The 16,211-nt window shown below is 41.9% G+C and overlaps 1 non-coding gene across 1 annotated transcript; it reads left to right on the top strand.

Moving 5' to 3' along the window:
* Positions 1-266: 266 nt before the first annotated feature.
* LOC127099395 (small nucleolar RNA R71) lies at positions 267-374 on the top strand. The gene has a single exon (XR_007793901.1). It is a non-coding gene; the product is annotated as a small nucleolar RNA R71 (small nucleolar RNA).
* Positions 375-16,211: the final 15,837 nt, after the last annotated feature.

Raw genomic sequence — 16,211 nt, 5'->3', positions numbered from 1 at the left:
GCTTGACCTTAAGGGCTAATGTGTCCATTTTAGCTTGCATCATGTGTATAGATCTTAATTCATGTACTCCTCCTTGGGCTTCCTTCTTCTCAACTGTCGCTCGTTCGACTCCCCATGATTGATGGTTTTGAGCCATATCTTCGATGAGGGCACTAGTTTCAGGGTAAGGTTTGTTCATCAGCGCATCGCCTGCGGCAGCTTCGATGGTCATCTTAGTGTCATAGTGAAGTCCATTATAGAAGGTCTGAATGATTAACCAATTTTCTAAACCATGATATGGGCATGCTCTTAATAGCTCTTTATATCTCTCCCAAGCTTTCGAACAACGATTCTCCTTGGTTCTGGGTAAATCTAGTTATATGGTTTCGAAGAACGACGGTCTTACTTGGGGGAAAGTATCTAGTAAGGAATAATCTTCTAAGGTTATCCCAAGTCATAATGGAATTGGGTGGAAGGGAATCTAACCATGATAGGGCTTTATCTCTGAGGGAAAAAGGGAATAATCTTAAACGGATTGCCTCAGGCGAAGCTCCATTGGTTTTAAAAGTGTCTTCTAATCGGAGAAAGATTTTTAAATGTTGGTTTGGGTTCTCAGTAGCAAGACCTACGAATTGTCTCTATTGCACTAGTTGCAACAGGGAGGGTTTAAGTTCGAAATGATTAGCTAGGATGGTTGGATTTACTATACTAGAACTAGGTTCTTCGTTGGATGGTTGGGCGAAATCCTTAAGAGGTCTTTGGTTTTGATCTTCAGCCATAGCTCTCCTAATTCTATGGAAAAATAAACTTGCGCGAGCGTAACATTCAGGTTCCGCCAGAGGGTATACTAAACTTCTGGTGCTGCGAGTTCTTCGCATTGACCGGCAGGTGACAACCTAAGTCTAAACGATATAACAACAGGGTACGAAATTTGACGAAACTAGTCCCCGGCAACGGCGCCAAAAAATTGATGCGTGCTTATCGCAAGTATACGGACCCGTTAGAGTAATATAAAAGATTGTCGAATCCACAGAGACCAAGTGTGAATCTATCGCTATCTATTATTATGGTGTTTATCTAAGGTAATCGAAATAGGGGGTTTTAAGAGTGTACAATGAAAAGTAAAGTATTAAATTTAATTTAATTAATAAAGACATGTTCGAATGTAATTCACATAATCAATTAATAATCCAAGTACTTGCTAATAAAATGACTTATGGGCAGTGTTTCCTACTTTGAAAAGAACCAATTTAACAGGAACTGTCGCTTTCGCGTATTCAGAACCGAGTTGTACTCCCTAATCAAACCCTCTTATTGTCACATATAAAAAGGCGTGCATTGCGTTGGAGTAGTAAACCTATTTTTAAGAAATATAGTGTCTTGACTAAGTTGAAAAGTATTTTAACCTGGATTTCTTAACCAAAAGAGGTTCTCACGAACCAGACTCTAAACTTATAAACGCGTCCGAAAATAGTTTTAAAATCACTTTTCTTTTTAAGTTAAAAACTCCTAATGAACTAAACAAAGCGCTTTCGCAGTATTTGAAATAGTTAAAAACAACTAAGTTTAAAAAGACGTTGGACGGCTTTCGATCTTACCCAACGGAAATTAAGTGCGGGAAAACTTAAGTTGAAAGTCAAAATAACCCTTAAGTGTTTCTACGAACAATTGTACGGATTATCGGTTCAATTACGGTCCTTACATCCTAACCTTTATAGGTTTAGCTAGACATGGTAAAGTAAAGGTGCATTTTAATTTAAATAAAAGTAGTGCGAGTGCGGAAAATAAATAAAAGTAGTGCGACTGCGGAAAATAAATAAAGGTAGTGCGAGTGCGAGAAATAAATAAAAGTAGTGTGAGTGCGAGAAATAAATAAAAGTAGTGTGAGTGCGAAAAATAAATAAAGTAGTGCGAGCGCGAGAAATAAATGAAAGTAGTGCGAGTGCGAGAAATAAACGAAAGTAGTGCGAGTGCGAGAAATAAATAAAGTAAAGACAGTGCGGGAAAGTAAAGTAGACAAAGTAAAGCAATAAATGATGCGGTGTTTCGCAAGTATACAAACGCGTCAGAGTAATATAAAAGATTATCGAATCCACAGAGACCAAGTGTCAATCTATCGTTATCTATCGTTATGGTGTTTATCAAAGGCAATCAAAATAAGTGTTTTTGGAGTGTGCAATGAAAAGTAAAGTGTTGAATAAAGATTAATTAATAAAGACAGGGTCAAATGTAATTCACGTAATTAATTAATAATCCAAGTACTTGCTAATAGAGCTACTTATGGGCAGTGTTTCCTACTTTGAAAAGAACTAATTTAACAGGAACTGTCGCTTTCGCGTATTCAGAACCGAGTTGTACTCCCTTTTCAAACCCTCTTATTGTCACTTATAAAAAGGCGCGCATTGCGTTAGAGTAGTAAACCTATTTTTAAGAAATATAGTATCTTGACTAAGTTGAAAAGTATCATAACCTGGATTTCTTAACCAAAAGAGGTTCTTACGAACCAGACTCTAAACTTATAAACGCGTCCGAAAATAGTTTTATAATCTCTTTTCTTCTTAATATTAAAAACTCCTAATGAACTAGACAAAGCGCTTTCGCTGTTTTTGAAATAGTTAAAAATAATTAAGTTTAAAAAGACGTTAGACGGCTTTCGATCTTACCCAACGAAATTGAAGTGCGGGAAAACTTAAGTTGAAAGTTAAAATAGCCCTTAAGTGTTTCTACGAACAATTGTACGGATTACTGGTTCAATTACGATCCTTACATTCTAACCTTATAAATTTAGCTAGACATGGTAAAGTAAAAGTGCATTAAAATAAATAAACGAAGTGCGAGTGCGGAAAGTAAATAAAAGTAGTGCTAGTGCGAGGAAATAAATAATTTAAAGCGAGTGCGAGGAAATAAATAAAGTAAAGCGAGTGCGGGGAAATAAATAAAGTAAAGCGAGTGCGAGGAAATAAATAAAGTAAAGCGAGTGCGAGGAAATAAATAAAGTAAAGCGAGTGCGGGAAAAAAAAAAGATAAAGACAAGTAATAAAAACCTGCTCCAATCGGAGGGTTGAATAAATTGCAAAGTGGAAATGAAAATGGCGGCAGGATTAACTTCCTTCCAAAGTGCTTCAAACTCGATTATAGACTCTATCACAGACTCGATTACACAATTGTGGTAACACTCCAATGCGAAGCGATTACCACTTTATAAAACTGAATATATGCCTAAGTGAAACAAAGTTGCTCTGAGTTTGCCTCTGCTCTAAGTTTGGATGATTGTAAAAATGAATTCGAGTTTCTATTTATAAGCAAGTAAAAAGATGGAAATGACTTGGATGCCCTTCAACTTGAAAATGGGAGGGAAACTATTTTCCTCTTGTGGCGCCCGCCACAAGGCCATGGCGCCCGCCACAAGGCCAATCTGAGGCGCCTTAGTGGAGGTAGTGGGGAACGTGGGAGTTGAGGGAAGTTGAGCTTGGACACGTCATGGCAGGGTCTATGGCGCCAGCCATGGGGTAGGCCACAAGAACAAAATGCTGAATTTTAGGGTTTTTGGCTCTTTTTCGCTCCTTTTCTCGATCGGGGCTCCGATTAAATTAAAAACCTGAAAACAAAGAAAAACATAGCAATAACACAACAAAATGATAATAAAACAACTAGAATGCATGTGAAATCGGAGTCGAAAATACGGTAAATTTTAGTGTTATCAATAAAACCTGCTCCAATCGGAGGGTTGAAGAAAGTGCGAAACGAAAATGAAAATGGCGGCAGGATTAACTTCCTTCCAAAGTGCTTCAAACTCGATTACACAGTGGGGCAACACTCCGATGTGAAGCGATTACTACTTTTACAATACTAAATATATGGCTAATTGTCACTAAGTTTGTTCTAAGTTTGGATGCTGAAAAAAATGAAATCAAGTCTCTATTTATAAGCAAGATAAATAATAGAAATGATAAGGATACCCTTTAGTTTGAAATTGGGAGGGAAGCATATTGTGATTGTGGCGCCCGACATAAGAGTAAAGTGTGGTGCCCAAATGGAGATAGTGGGAGACGTGGCAGTTGAGGGGAAGTTGGACTATGACACGTCATGACTGGACCCATGGCGCCAGCCACAGTGGAAGCCATAAGGGCAAAATGCTGATTTTTAGGTTTTTTAGCTCGTTTTCACTCCTTTTCTCGATCGGGGCTCCGATTAGACTGGAAACCTGAAAACAAAGAGAAACATAGTAATAACATAACAAAATAATAATAAAACAACTAAAATGCATGCGAAATCGGAGTCGAAAATACGGTGAAATTCAGTGTCATCCCCCCTATTTAAGTATCTTCAACTAGAGAATATGAAGCAGGACACTCTTCATATGATCATAGTGGGAGATAGTTAAATACTAAGAAGGCCTGGATTTTGATCCTGAAATGCAAATGATATGATATGATATGAGATATTATGAATGAATGAATGACTCTTTTTTATTTTTTATTTGCTGGAGTTATGATCAGACATAAGATAAACCCTAGCAGGATGCTTTATGATGGATGCATAATGAAACAAGGATTTGTGGGGAACGTTGGAGACATATGGTAAAGGTCACACACAAAAAACAAAAAATGAGGGTAGAAACTCATTGGGGATAACAATCCTGCTGGAGGAAAGACAATTGGGGAATATGCAAAGAGATTTTAACAACAGGTTCATACATGACCTGGAAACACTAGAATATTCAAAGAGTTTTCAACAATAGGTTCCAACATCACCTGACAACACTTGAATATTCATATAGTACTCAATTAACAGGTTCATACATGACCTGACATCACTAGGGAACATACAAAGAGGGTTTGAATGACAGGTTCACACATAACCTAATGACAGCTTGATCATCAAGGAAAGTTTAGTCAATAAGTTCATACATGACCTGACAACACCGGAATAAAAATCAAATAATTCCATCAGTAGGTGTAGCATTACGCGACAAACCGGCGGGAAACGAAAACAACAGAGCCGCCACCGTGCGTTATTTATCCCAAAAGAGGGAAAGGAAACGCTCAGAGTAAACCTGGAAAAAAGTATGGTCTCTGTCGCATTACGCGAAAAACCGGCGGGAAAACAAGAACAACAGAGCCGCCACCGTGCGTTATTTATCCCAAAAGAGGGAAAGGAAACGCTCAGAGTAAACCTGGAAAAAGCATGATCTCGCGACCAAAGAGAATGGGATCGGGAGTCGGTTATGCGAAGGGAAGGTATTAGCACCCCTACGCATCCGTCGTACTCGACGGGATCCACGCACAATAGGAAGGGAAAATGGTTGCTAAAACACTGCTCACACACACACACTGGCTGAAAGAGACACAAGAAAACAAACAAGACTGAACTCGGCAGGATATCGCATCCTGGGCCTACTTAGTCTATCAGGCATAGACATCAGAGTCAAAGTAGTTCGGACTGGGGAAACGACACATGCTCGCTAGGATGTCGCATCCTATGCATACGTATCTCCTTTGGACGAAGGAGAATCAGAGCATTCGTAGCTCGGCTAACACGCACACAAACCAACACAGGCAAAGGCAAACATGGAGCCTGAATGCCAATCACTAGACTTACATCAGCATCCGAACCAAAACACACACGAGAAGGCAAACGTGGAGCCCGACTGCCAATCACTGGACTTACATCAGCATCCGAACCGAACACACACAAAAAGGCAAACGTGGAGCCCGAATGCCAATCACTGGACTTACATCAGCATCCGAACCAACAAACCCACACTAGAACCCGAATGCCACTCGATGGACTTACATCAGCTTCCAAGCACACAGCAACACAAAACAAAGACACAGGCGCCCGGAGAGATCTGCTCATCTCCTGCCTACGTACCTCATCTGGTATGAGGATCAGGGCGACGTAGTTCCCCTACGAAGGGACACATGACTAGCTTAACCAGATAACAGAGGGAAGCACAACTAGGGAGACTAACTCGAGCCTAGATGTTATCATGCAAAGTTATCCCTAAGTCAAGGTTTCTAGCTAACTTGCACAGGAAGCAAGCCTATCCTATTCAATGTAAGCAAACAGTAAATCAAGCATTCACAAATAGCACACACTATATGCACACAAATGGGGCTCAATCAAGGGGTAAGACTGCAAGAGCTAGTCATCTGTACAGGGTGAGTTTAGCTCTTAACCTTGACATTGAGAGCCAAGGTGAAGCAGATGAAAGGTGAGTGAAGATTAGACTTCACAGCTCTTATCCCTGGCCAGGGAGAGCTTCAGACAAAGGAGCGTGGGTTCAGAATGTGGGAACCCTTCTACACTCAAGACAGTGACACAACTGTACACTGTACAAGATCTTGGGCTTGTATCCCAATGCATCAACACAGGGGTGTGAGCAGAGGGACGACTCAACAGAATAGCGGGAGATAGATTGCATATCTCTTATATCCGCCAATTGCCTCATAGAGGTCTTTACCTGCTTGGGGACAAAAGTAAACAAGCACAAACATCGCCTCTTAAGGAGGACTTCAGACAGGTGCCTGGCCAAGTAACAGGCCAGGTCTTCCAGACTACATGGAGACAAGAATGTTATACCTCAGTGCAAATTGCTTATCAAGCAAAGCAAAGCAATATTAGCAACTTAATGTACCTGAAATCAATCAAATATCATCAGTATACCAATCATAGAATTAAACAGCAAATGGTTCACAATTAGCTATACACAGACAAACACAATCCAATGTGCAAAGCGCAAGCAACTCAAAGGAGCCAAGCATCCTACAACATAAACCAAGTTAGTTTACAATATCAAATGAGACAACTCAATCAAATGTGAATCCACCTCCTTAAGTATTTTGCTTCTTAACCTGAAAACCACATTCAAACATAAGATGCAAGACCACTAAGACAAGCCTAGGGTCAAAAGGAAGTGAAAAAGTCAAAACAGAAAGTGAAACATGATCAAAACCAAGATTAATCAATTAAAAATAGAATCCAATTGGTCTCACATCTAAACTATGCACCAAATGCATTTCATGCACAATTTAAGTCAAACTAGGCAAGTATGAACCATATATGAGCAAACAGAATGATCTCACCCAAACAAATACCTAAACAGCTCAATAAATTCCACAAAAATAGGACACATTCAATGAACTATATATCAATTTTCATGCCATTTGGACAAAAGGAAGTAGGTCAATGAAAATCATAAAGTCAGCAGAAATCCAAACAAGCCAACACATGGTAGCAAAATAAGCATCAACTTCAATCAAATGTAAAACAGTGAGAACAACTAGGAAATGAATGGGACCAAAGCCAAAGTGAACTCAAACATGTTATGAATCACTCCATCAAATTTCACATTCATATGATATGGTATGAGCATTTCACATAGCATGGAAGACAATCACTCAAGCAAAACCCTAAAATGTCTAAACAGCAAGCAAAAATCCCAATCAAATAGGAAATGGCTCAACAATTCCTACAAAAAATCATGGCAAAACTAGACATACAGAGGCGATCACATGCAAAATTTGAGGTCAATTGGCAAAGCATAGTCATATCAAATAAAATCATGAAATTGACCTAACCTAGTGTGACACAAATTGTCACACTCAACTTGCACACATCATAACTTGCAAACCATAAATCCAAAATTCACAAACTATACATCAAAATAACTAGAAATGAGTCAAGAATCATCATGTGAAATTTCATTCAATTTGGATAAGGTATGAGTATTTCATGAAGGATATGGTGAAACATACACAAAAAGCACACAAGTCAAAGATCAATAGGCAAAGTCAAAAATTCACCAAGCACAACATGGACTATCATGCCTATAAAAAACTAGAGACAATTTGGAATCTAACAAAAAAAATCCCAGGCAATTTGGATTAGAAATGGATTTGTTATGATTTTTTAAAGATTTGTTAATATGTGAAATAATTATTTAAAGTGAATTATGGATTAATTAATTAGCAGTGGCAAATTTGTAATAATCTCGCCCTGGCCAAAAACGGCGCCGTTTCATTAATTCGGTGGCTGCATCCGATTGGCTCTTCTTGGCGCCAAACACGAATTCGAAATGGCCAGGCGAATGAACGGATTAAACGCAGGAAAAATCCAGAAATCTTGATGTTCTTCGCTGTTCATCGCGAGCTTCAACTTCAGATTCGGTCACGAGCAAATCTCAACGAAAATGCACAAACCTTATACCAATCTCTCCGTCTCTCCAAGTACATCAATAATATACCAACGAAATCTCCTAATTCCTACTGTATTGGACGGATCGAGCCAAAATAGGTTTTACAACAAAACTTCAATTCATGATTTCTCAGCGAATATCCAACGATTCTTGATTCTACAAATTGCTACGCACTCTACAAACTACGTTCTACAATATACACATCACAATTTTGAGTTTGGTGAAAATCGAATTCTTGCCTTAGTGAAGTGCAGCCGTGGAATTGGTGCGTTTCTTGCTCCAATTCGTGCAAACAGATGTAGAGGAATGATGTAGAAGGTGAATGGTGAAGAGATTTCAGCTCAAACGTGCATGATTCAAAGTGAATTCGTGACTGCCATGGATGGAGTGAAGCTTGGACAGTTGGAGTTCTTGATCGATTTTCTCTCCAATTTGCTTCAACAGTCCTTGTACATTACCTGCACATGAAGATTCAACCAAGATCTTGCAAAAACAATGGTGAAATATTGATGAATTGAGAAAAAAAGTTTATGAAAAATGGAGAAAAAGTGAGAGAATTCTTGAGTTTTTTGTGATGGATCTGAAAAAGTGATTAGTGATTATGCAAAACAGTTATAATTAGCAATATATACCAATCCCTTAATCCAAAATTAATCAAGATTAGCAATATGGAGATGATTAGTGTTAAGTGCATTTTCAAGTGTTAGGTCCAATATGCCCTTTTTCAAATTAAGCCACTATGACAGCAAAAACCAGTTCACACAAGTTCTAAATGGCATATGTGATGTGTTGCAAAAGGTCCCATGTGAAAATTCTATGTATTTTGAGATTTGGACCATTTTGCCCTTGCTTTTTAATTGGTGCACTTGAAAATTGACCTTTTTATGTGAAGGCTTTTGGCAAAATGTGATGATGGATTATGAAAATACACATCAAATGTGATTTGCTCAAAGAAAAACCATCCAAATTGGCCATTCCATGTGAAAGTTATGCCACTTTGATTTTGGGCATTTTTGGAAAATGAATCGATCATATCTTGCCAACCACACATGGGAATTTCAAGTTCTTGGACTTTTTGGAATGGTGAGCTCAAGATCTTCAACTTTCATGTTGGACAAAATTCCATTTGAAGCTTGTATGATGAAGTACTTTTGGGGAGAAAAACTTTCCATTTTGGGCAGCTGAAATTACAGGTCACCTGCCATTTTAGGAAACTTCTTGTCTGACCTCCAATTCTTCAACCTTGGTCTTTGATATGTCAAATGAGACTTATATGGACATGAATGAGGCCTCTCAAACCATCTCACGCCTTCCAATCCATAAAATCAGGCACAGTTGACCACAGTTGACTTTCTATGGTTCCTGAAGAAATTCAGCTTGATTGTTGAGCTTTGATCATCCAATCTTTGGCCAAACCACTTCACAATGATCCTTAGACCATATGAACTTGATAAATAAACCATAGGGCTTTGTTCCAATGAAAATAGCACATGCTTGCTTGTTTGACTGATTCTCCTGACCAGTTTGACCTAATTCTTCTGAATGGCTTGCACCTGGGCAAATGGACAATGCAATGTTATGCAGTGGACCATGTTATGTTAATGACCTAATATGAAATGAATGTACAAAAGGTAGGGTGCAAATTTGAGGTGCTACAGCTGCCCCTATTCAATCAACTGGGAACCCGAACGGATGAGAGCAACGGCTGTCAGACTTTCAGGGTAAACAGGGATTGAATACCAAGAACCGTAGAAATTTGCACACTGCTGGGAATTTCTTTTCTTGTTTTTGTTATTGTTTTTTTTTCCGGAGGCACAACCACATCCAGACATCGACACACGATGAATGGGAACAGAAATCCCAACCAGATGCCAGCGGACAACTAGGAAAAACTCAACGTTTACCAAGACCAACGGAGAGGTGAATCAGCTCTACTGGGGATGACCAGGAAAGGATACAACCATACGTCAGCGGACGTAATGGGAAAAACTCGACGTTTACCGAAACCAACGGAGAGGTGAATCAGCTGGGACGACCAGGAAAAACTCGACGTTTACCAAGACCAACGGAGAGGTGAATCAGCTGGGACGACCAGGAAAAACTCGACGTTTACCAAGACCAACGGAGAGGTAACCAGACATCATTGGATGAATGGGAAGACTCGACCAGACGTCATAGGACGAAAGGGAGAAGCTCGACGTTTATCGACACCAACGGAGAAGGAGACCAGACATCATCGGATGAATGGGAAGACTCGACCAGACGTCATAGGACGAAAGGGAGACACTCGACGTTTATCGACACCAACGGAGAAGGAGACCAGACATCATCGGATGAATGGGAAGACTCGACCAGACGTCATAGGACGAAAGGGAGACGCTCGACGTTTATCGACACCAACGGAGAAGGAGACCAGACATCATCGGATGAATGGGAAGACTCGACCAGACGTCATAGGACGAAAGGGAGACACTCGACGTTTATCGACACCAACGGAGAAGGAGACCAGACATCATCGGATGAATGGGAAGACTCGACCAGACGTCATAGGACGAAAGGGAGACGCTCGACGTTTATCGACACCAACGGAGAAGGAGAAAACTCAACCAGACGCCAACGGACGAAAGGGAGACTCAACGTTTATCGACACCAACGGAGAAGGAGAAAACTCAACCCGACGCCAACGGACGAAAGGGAGACCACAACCGGACACCAAATAGGACGTCTACTGGGGATTCTGGCTGGGAAATCAACCAGACATTAATGAATGACTGGGAATAGGGTATACAATCAGACGTCATCGGACGAATGAGAAAAACTCAACGTTTATCGAAACCAACGGAGAGGTAAATCCGCATGGGGAAGGGTACAACTAGACATCATAGGATGACTAGGAAAAACTCGACGTTTATCGACACCAACGGAGAGGAGGAAACTCTGAGGGGAATCAACAGTCATTAATGAATGATCTGTGAGGGATAAGCAACTATACGTCATCGGACGCATAGGAAAAACTCGACGTTTATCGACACCAACGGAGAGGAGGATTCTTCTTCACTAGGGAAGGGACGACGTTACGAACATCGAAAGATGATGTTTACCGACATCAGAAGAAAACCAGACACTACGCATGACTGGGAAAGCACCGAAAGATGGTGTTTACCGACACCAAAGAAACAACACACGCGGGTGCTGACAGGATACTGACATCTACATGCCTGGGCAAGGCTACACACTTGCAGGGGATCTCACTGGGGAACAAGGTCACGACAGTGAGCGAACAGGAAGGAACACCAAGAATACCGGGTTGTAGGTATGAAACGGGTGACCGACCAGACGTGAATTGGTTTGTGCTCCAAAACACTCAACATCCTGAAGAGGGCTAGAAAAGCAGTCTTGTTAAAGGATGGACATTCGATTCCACAAGGAATACGAATCTTACTCGACTGGGGAGGACGACTTCGACCCAAGAGCGCATGAGACATATCATTTATAGCCGTCAAAACGTAGACAATACACTCGCATGGAAGATTATCCATAACCGGATTGGTTGTTAGATGGATAAATCGACCGACATCATCCTGAAGAGAGCAAAGGCAAACTTGTTAAAGGATGGATATTCGATTCCGAACAAAGGAATACGAATCTTACTCAACTGGGGAGGATGACTTCGACCCAAGAGCGCATGAGATATATTATCTATAGCCGTCAAAACGTAGATAACATACTCGCATGGAAGATTATCCATAACCGGATTGCAGGTTGTTAAATGGATAAATCCGAAAAGAAAGGCATCAGGGTACCAGCCTAGGTATGCAAAAGATGACCAATCAAAAAGGGATAAAGTTGCTAACTCGGAGCAAATACCCAAAGGGAAGGGGAAGACCCACTGGGGACAATACTGCTTGATCAAGGCAAGTATCCAGAGGGGACAAGACTATCAATACCGCAAACTGGGTACTGATAACTGCAAAGAGGGGATTACATCTACCGGTTAATAGGCAGAAAACCACGGAAAACAGTAACCGTCATCAACTAGGATAAGCACAAAGGGTTAACTCCACCAAGGGGAGAACGTGGGATTTTACAACTACCAGCTTGTAGGTAGAAAACCACGACGATAGGACTTACAACTATCGGTTCGTAGGTAGAAGCCAACAAACAGTCTGCTGAGAGACAGAGTGAGAAAAAGGATTTACAACTACCGGGTAGTAGGTTGAAGACCGAAAAATCCGCCAACAATCAGAATGAACCACAAAGGTTACCTCTGCTAGGGAATGAAAGTGGGATTTTACAACTACCAGCTAGCGGGTAGAAAACCACGACGATAGGACTTACAGCTACCGGTTTGTAGGTAGAAGCCAACAAACAGTCAACGGGGAGCCAATTTAGGATCAATCCCAAAAGGCAGACTGAAACAAGACTCATCCTAATGAGGAAAGAACTCAATAGGGAAACCCGTCCCGTGAGGGAGGGAACGGAAACAACCGTCATCCACGAGGATCTAACTCAGTGGGGGGAACACAGAAGGAACTGGTAGACACTTTCTGATTAAGGGGTAGACTCTACATGGAGAGATCAGACACACCCACATCTGCTAGGGGAATTGTACTGCTGGGGATACCCGCTCGACTAAGGAGTCGCTTGCTGAGAAAACACCAACCTCTCAACCATGCTGGGGATCCCAACTCTGAAGCCGATCCAATGGCGCGACGCTAAACTCTTTCCAACAACCCAATCTCGGCTGGTCACTACTGCCTAGGGCTAATGGACATGTTTGCAATGTTGATGCATGAGTTTTTTTTGTTTTACATAATGCCCCATGATCATGGAAATGCTACGCACTAGTGATGCAATATGCTATGCTTATCTAAATGATGAATGCATACAACACACGTCTCCTCCAGAGACAACACCGGGGAGCTCCAGGAACTGTGTTGAGGATCTCATTACCACGTCAATCTCCACCCTGCTGGGGAAAGACAAACTTCGCTGGGGATGACCTCCATCGAACCCGATCCGCTTGGAGATTACCCTTCTAGGGGAGGCAGCCCATGCTTATCTTCTACTGGGGATAGTCTTCGCCGAACCCGACCCGCTTATGGACCTTGCTGAGGGAAAACCATCAACACAACCTCTGCTGGGAAGACAGCTTCAGACGTGGAAAACAATCACAACTCCGCTGGGGGATATAGTAACCTTCAGGCTTGCTGAGGAGGCACCGATCTCGAATCCACTAGGGAGGTGACACTCTCAAACCCATTGGGGAAATACGGCCTATCGGTCACGGGCCGCCCTTCGATTCGTCGAACACTGGTGTTCACCATCCTACCACAGTGTTGACTTTCCACTTTTGAGGACTCCCAGACTCATCTGGACTCTTCTGATTCATCCCACGAAGATCGAATTCCTGGGATCCATACAAACTTTCTGGTCCTCAGACTTTGAAGAGTCTTCTTGATTAACTCCTTCCAGGATCGTCGTCCTTCTTTCGCCGTCTTTTCATTGTTCGTCTATCCCTTGCCCCTGGCTGGACTCTGTGGGGATTTCTTTTTTTCAGAAGGCTTCATATCACCACCTGTCAGCGAATGAAGATATCTAACAGCACCTGCACAAGAGATTGTTAGATAAAAGCGTGCCCCAGGCGTGCCAACACTTCAACATCTGGGTCACTCAAACTTCCGAATAAGATTTCCGGATTTCAATCTTATAAGCATGCATCGGAAGGGACCTCTATGTTTCAAAATGCAAATATTCTTTATCAAAATAATCGGATGTTTTCGTAATCAAAGTGGTAATGAAAACAAAAACAAAACTATTTGACTGAACACACATTTATTGACTGAAACAAAAAAGATGACTCAGAATTAGGCAACACACAGGAAGCAAACCCTGGAAAGAGGTGATTGCGCACAAAGGAAAAAATCTATCCTACTGGCAATGCGAAACCGTGATCTCATCGGGTTCCAACTCGGTTACACCCCATATATCCTCAAGACGTTCCGCACTTTCGGCCTTCTGAACAAAACGCTTCCAATCGATTTCTGTCGGAGATTAGCCGTGATGTCTTAACCAAAGCACAAACGGTCATGCTAGACGCAGTTGTTCGTCTCGATCCCTCTTTTGGCTGGACCGCCCTTCCGGGTTTCAGTCCACCGGGATGCCCATTTTTGCCCAAGTCGCCCTTGTGGGGTTTTCGACTTGCCGGGTGTACAGTTTTTCATTATCCCTAACTTTTGCCCGAACCTTTTCTCTTTTTTTCTTGGTTCGCCGGGATGCCCCTTTTTTGCCTGGACTCTTTTCTTTTGTCCAGCGGGACTCTTTTTACGAAGTATTTTCTAACTGCGTCCGCATCTGCAGGGAATGGAAAATCCTCACCATCCATGGTCGTTAGGAACAAGGCTCTGTCGGAGAAAACCTTCTTGACCATGCTGGGGATTCATGACTGTTTATCCGCTTGCCCCACGATCGTTGAGGAGGAAGGATCCTTTTCAACACCAACTCTCTTACATGGTACGCACGAGGTCGCACTCTTCGGTCAACAACACGCTTCATTCACTAGGTACCACTGCCCCATGACAAGTAACTATCAGCCTCTTTTCTCAATCAGGCTCAACGCGTCATACTGAGCCCTTATCCACTCATCCTTCTTCAGGTCTACGTCCAACGGGACTCCATGACGAAACCTGAGTCTTAAATGGTAGTACCACCTTCATCCCATGCTTGGGTGAGAAAGGCGTTGCCCCAGTATGTGCACTTACCGAAGTACGATACCTAGGATACCAACTTCGTACTCAGCCCCCATCGTTGGTGCGTTCAAGTGTTATCGGGGAAGCACTAGCTCATTCACTTTAAACTCTCCCCATCAGACATCAGAATCCATTCGGATTCAGGGTCAGGCCCCTCCTCCGGGATCGGTCACTCTCAATCTTTCGATTTGAGTACCTCGAGATGTCCTCATCGGGGAATTCAGACTTCCTTGGTTGAGAATCATCAATGGGTTGCTGGGATAATCATACAGTACTCCTCTTAGTTGCTTTCTGGGAGGTATACTGAATATCGTATTCAATCGACTCCATTTGCCCCTCTCGCAACCCGTCCGTTCCATGCTGACTTGATCAGATCCATTTTGGACATCCACAAAGCGGTATGAATCAGCATACTGTCTCAGTCGGCGAGCGGCCTATGCCAAAGTACATCAAGTTTTCTCGAGCAGTGAGTGTATTGTTTCACAGTCGATAAACTTTTTGCTTAGGTAAATTGCATGCTCTTTTCGACAAGACTCGTCATGCTGACCCAATACACCTCATAGACCCCTTGAGGGCTGTCAAGCACCAGATTAATAATCATCCCCATGGGAAGCATCAGAATCAGAGGTTCCTGCTACTCATTTTTTAATCTTTCCATGCCCCTTGGCAGTCATCATTCCACCTGACCATTTGATTTCTTTCTTTTTTGGTTTTTGGTTCAGGCGTTTCTTGCATTGTTCTTTTTTTTTTTTTTTTTTTTTTTTTTTTTTTTTTAGCAGGATCAACCTCGATTCCTCTTTCATTCTCAACATGCCTCGGCAGCTTGCCGGACAGCACTCCATAAGTGCACTGATTCGAACTCAACTGTATGAGTTATCTCAAACCGGTCAAACAACGTGATCAAGTCCACCGGATGCCCCTCTTCTGCTAGGGACTTTGCCATCATGTCATCAATATGGCATTCGCTTTCACGATGAGTCATATCATGAAACAAAGTCACCATAGCCCTTTGATCCGTGGCACCGACCTTTTTCTTCATCCTATAACAAGAAGGTACTCTTTAGTGTGATGGACATTGTTTACTCCATATCATCTGGCGACAATTCCACTTGGTTTTGGCCAGAAAGCCATCCATGAAGGTAAACACCGAGAATTGAGCTGTACTATCAACCAATACATCAATGTGAAGTACCGGGAATTCATGTCTCGAACTAGCTCTATTCACGTCTCGATAGTCCACACACATTCTCATCTTTTAACACCGGTTTCCGCTTCACTGGAGG

The sequence above is a fragment of the Lathyrus oleraceus genome, chromosome 6, assembly GCF_024323335.1.
Source record: "Lathyrus oleraceus cultivar Zhongwan6 chromosome 6, CAAS_Psat_ZW6_1.0, whole genome shotgun sequence".
Classification (NCBI taxonomy): Eukaryota; Viridiplantae; Streptophyta; class Magnoliopsida; order Fabales; family Fabaceae; genus Lathyrus; species Lathyrus oleraceus.
This window is presented reverse-complemented; position numbering and strand designations above follow the sequence as displayed.